General features: G+C 34.7%; 2 long non-coding RNA genes across 2 annotated transcripts; both read right to left on the bottom strand.

Annotated features, from left to right (window-relative positions):
* Positions 1–823: 823 nt before the first annotated feature.
* Positions 824–1,840, bottom strand: LOC113343593. The gene is made up of 3 exons (XR_003357313.1): positions 1,647–1,840; positions 1,099–1,156; positions 824–1,000 (listed from the first exon to the last, which is right to left on the bottom strand). It is a non-coding gene; the product is annotated as an uncharacterized LOC113343593 (long non-coding RNA).
* A 798-nt stretch (positions 1,841–2,638) lies between these two features.
* On the bottom strand, positions 2,639–3,494 carry LOC113343594. Its single transcript, XR_003357314.1, has 4 exons — positions 3,437–3,494; positions 3,114–3,207; positions 2,836–2,929; positions 2,639–2,715 (listed from the first exon to the last, which is right to left on the bottom strand). It is a non-coding gene; the product is annotated as an uncharacterized LOC113343594 (long non-coding RNA).
* Positions 3,495–4,769: the final 1,275 nt, after the last annotated feature.

Raw genomic sequence — 4,769 nt, 5'->3', positions numbered from 1 at the left:
TGAACCGAAAATAAGCAACATTAGGATGTTCAACAGAAATCAAGAAAGGAGGTTTCCCATTGAAGTGTACTCCCACTTCATTACTCAATAAACAACCCCACTTTGCCATTGCATCAGCTGAAAAATTCATGTCTCTAAAAGTGTGAATGAAACGTATAGACGTATAGTGTCTACGGAAATACGTCTAGTAAAAATTGCATTTCTGTGTACGTTGATTCAAGAAAATATGAAGCAAGTGAAATTTCACAATAGAAGAAGGATGAAAGACCATGCAGAACTAATCCAAATCCTAACAAATTTCATCTATCTTGAATCAAATAGAAAGACAAAGCCAACATAAAAAGAAAGAGTTCATAAAAATGTTTAATTTTATATACGTTAACCCAAAAAAGTCTACACATTTCGTTATAAGTCGGAAATTGATTTCTGAGACTAAATTGTAAACTAGATAAACTCATCTTTAACAGAAAAAGTTTGAGAAATACATTGTAATTACAATTAATATGTTCTAAGGCAATACATCTAGTAAAAATTGCATTTCTATGTACGTTTAGGGCTGCACATGGGTCGGTTTGGGTCGGTTTTGGCCTCACCCACCACCCGACCCACTGATGGCGGGTAACAGAAGTTGTCACCCGCAACCGACCCAACAACACAATGGGTCGGTTGTCACCCGACCCATTGTGACGGCGGGTTTGGTCGGGTGGGTGGTGGGTTACCCACCATAAAATAAAATGACATTAGTACATTACATTAACAAGGAACAGAGTTATTGAGTATAAGTGTATAACTGTATAACAGTATAAGTGTATAACAAAGTTGATAAAGCTAACAATAAAAAGGAACAGAGTTCAATTGTTCAAAGCTCAAAAGATAAAAGAGTGCATTACTATTGAGTATTGCGTACTATACTAAAGCCTAATATCATATAAAGCGACCAACAGCGAGTCGCTGCAAGCCTGCAAGTTTGTGGATGTTTTACCTCCGAATGGCTGAAAGCCTGAAATAAAACGAAGTCTGTAAATTAGTTACAGTAACAAAGATGAACTCAGAAATATCAAGCTACTGACAATGACCCTTGGGCCTTGGCGTCATTACCTTGTCTATGAGTCTATGACGATAGAAGAAGAAGCAAGGTCACTGAAACTGAATAGCTCTGCAAGCGAAATGATTCAAATGAACAATTAAACTGAATAACTCAGCTTCATCATAATCTCAACATCCAAATTCAACTATAAGAACATATAAAATATCCTAATACTAAGAACATCAAGATAACAGACAATATACAGATCAAAGCAAAATTTGAAAAGCCAAATTTCAAGATTCTCAAACCATAGAAAACAGTATAACAAACATCAAACAGATAACTGAATTTAAGAAATCCAATTGATATGAGGTACACGACATTGTGACAATGCCTCTGACATGTTGATATAGAGATAACTATGAGTGATCTTCGGATTTCAAAAGATTTTTGTTATAGATTACTAACATAACAGGGCAGTTAAGATAACAGGGCAGTTAATCTATTCACATAGCATGCATTATGTTTAGTAAACCATGTACTTTCATGTAATAAACATGCTGTAGTAAAACTCACAGTGTCATGAACAACAATAGAGCCAAGGAAAATTTAGACATACCAGACTCAGCAATATCAATCTCCTCCTCCTCGACTCCAAGGGTAGATGAATCCATGTCTATTGGTGTTCGTAACCAATTTTGTAACAAAATTAAGGCCTCAAGTGTCTTGGGCTTTAAGGAGCTTCGAAAAGGATCCAAAATTCTTTTTCCGGTACTAAATGCTGATTCTGAAGCAACGGAAGAAACGGGAATAGCAAATATACCTTCTTAGTTTTCCTAAACCAACTCTGATTAGTTGAATTTGTTACATAAGTCACTACCCCACCGACACCTTACAGCATAGATACACAATACAAAAATTCTTAAGTTCAGACCATACAACTTATAAAAACTTCTAAGTTAAGAGATTATACAAAATTTATTGAAGTACACCAATTTAATTCTAACATGTAGCTTCAACTGAGTCCTAGCGGTAGGGTTGCCGAAGGCCTTATGTTAACGACAGAAACATCCTCTCAACAAAGAGAGAATGAGCTACAAGTAGCTTTTGCGATTCACCGCTAGGACCATTTTTATCATGCTCAATGAGATTCTATCAAACTTCACCTAAACAATATAAAAGGAACCAAAATAAGCAAAACAGTTGGATATACCTTCTTAGTTTTCCTAAACCAACTCTGATTAGTTGAATTTGTTACATAAGTCACTACCCCACCGACACCTTACAGCATAGATACACAATACAAAAATTCTTAAGTTCAGACCATACAACTTATAAAAACTTCTAAGTTAAGAGATTATACAAAATTTATTGAAGTACACCAATTTAATTCTAACATGTAGCTTCAACTGAGTCCTAGCGGTAGGGTTGCCGAAGGCCTTATGTTAACGACAGAAACATCCTCTCAACAAAGAAAGAATGAGCTACAAGTAGCTTTTGCGATTCACCGCTAGGACCATTTTTATCATGCTCAATGAGATTCTATCAAACTTCACCTAAACAATATAAAAGGAACCAAAATAAGCAAAACAGTTGGATATACCTTCTTAGTTTTCCTAAACCAACTCTGATTAGTTCTTCTTCAAACTCTAATGAACTGAACTTCAGTTCTTCAATCTTGACAAACCCTACCATGGAATAAAAAAAAACATTAGATTCAGATAAACAACAAAGTGAACAAACCATAAAATGGAAAGGACATATAAAAGGAACCTAAATAATCAAAACATTTTCATAGTTGGATATACCTTCTTAGTTCTTCTTAAACCAACTCTGAGTCTCTGACCAGTTCTTCTTCAAGCTCCAATGAACTGAACTTCAGTTCTTCAATCTTGACAAACCCTAACATGGAAAAATAAAATAAAGGGTATTAGATTCAGATTCAGTTCTTCAATCTTGACAAACCCTACCATGGAATAAAAAAAAACATTAGATTCAGATAAACAACAAAGTGAACAAACCATAAAATGGAAAGGACATATAAAAGGAACCTAAATAATCAAAACAATTTCATAGTTGGATATACCTTCTTAGTTCTTCTTAAACCAACTCTGAGTCTCTGACCAGTTCTTCTTCAAGCTCCAATGAACTGAACTTCAGTTCTTCAATCTTGACAAACCCTAACATGGAAAAATAAAATAAAGGGTATTAGATTCAGATTCAGTTCTTCAATCTTGACAAACCCTAAACACATAAACATTCAAGAATCCTTTGAATCTACTGATTAAACTCTTCATTACTGAGTTCTAACATAGTAACATCATACCAATTCATTCCAAACTGAAATTAAAAAACAACACCCTAAACAGATAAACCCTAAATTGAAAATTACTGAGTTCCTAATCTTACCTTCCGTTATTGGTTTGCTTCTGGTGATGCCGATGATCCACAAAGAGAATCTGAGACTAAGAGAAGAAAAAAGAATGGAGTTGGAGACTTGGATGGAGATGAGTCTGTCTGAGAAGGAGAGAAGACTCAGAAGAGGGAGAGGCCGCAGAAGAGAAGAGAAGGAGATTGCGATTAGGTTAGGTTAAGTTAGGTCTTTTATACATCAATTCAACGTCTCTGATAATCCATCCTAGGTTAGATCTAAGGGTCAGGATCCTACGTTAGTTTTGGGCGGGTGGGTGGGTCGGTTCGGGTGACGGAAGTTTCTACCCGCAAACGACCCAAAATAGGTGGGTTCTGGCGTGCCTCACCCATAGTCGACCCATGCCTCGGCGGGTTGGGTCGGGTGCGGGTATTTTTGGTCGGGTACGGGTTGGGTCGGCGGGTTGGGTCGGGTATGTGCAGCCCTATGTACGTTGATTCAAGAAAATATGAAGCAAGTCAAATTTCACAATAGAAGAAGGATGAAAGACCATGCATAACTAATCCAAATCCTAACAAATTCCATCTATCTTGAATCAAATAGAAAGACAAAGCCAACACAAAAAGAAAGAGTTCATAAAAATGTTGAATTTTATATACGTTAACTCAAAAAAGTCTACACATTTCGTAATAAGTCGTAATTAATTTCTGAGACTAAATTGTAAACTAGATAAACTCATCTTTAACAGAAAAAGTTTGAAAAATGTATTGTAATTACAATTAATATGTTCTAAGGCAATACGTCTAGTAAAAATTGCATTTCTATGTACGTTGATTCAAGAAAAAATATTAAGGAAGTCAAATTTCACAATAGAAGAAGGATGAAAGACCATGCAGAACTAATCCAAATCCTAAAAAATTTCATCTATCTTGAATCAAATAGAAAGACAAAGCCAGCACAAAAAGAAAGAGTTCATAAGAATGTTGAATTTAAAATACGTTAACTCAAAAAAGTCTACACACTTCCTTATAAGTCGGAATTTGATTTATGAGACTAAATTGTAAACTAGATAAACTCATCCTTAACAGAAAAAGTTTGAAAAATGTATTGTAATTACAATTAATAAGTTCTAAGGCAATACGTCTAGTAAAAATTGCATTTCTATGTACGTTGATTCAAGAAAATATGAAGGAAGTCAAATTTCACAATATAAGAAGGATGAAAGACCATGCAGAACTAATCCAAATCCTAACAAATTTCATCTATCTTGAATCAAATAGAAAGACAAAGCCAACACAAAAAGAAAGAATTCATAAAAATGTTGAATTTATAATATACGTTAACTCAAAAAAGTCTACACATTTCTTATAA

The sequence above is a fragment of the Papaver somniferum genome, unplaced genomic scaffold (genome assembly GCF_003573695.1).
Source record: "Papaver somniferum cultivar HN1 unplaced genomic scaffold, ASM357369v1 unplaced-scaffold_63, whole genome shotgun sequence".
In the NCBI taxonomy this organism is placed as follows: domain Eukaryota; kingdom Viridiplantae; phylum Streptophyta; class Magnoliopsida; order Ranunculales; family Papaveraceae; genus Papaver; species Papaver somniferum.
Note: the sequence above shows the minus strand (reverse complement) of the source record. Positions and strands in the feature narration are given on the sequence as shown.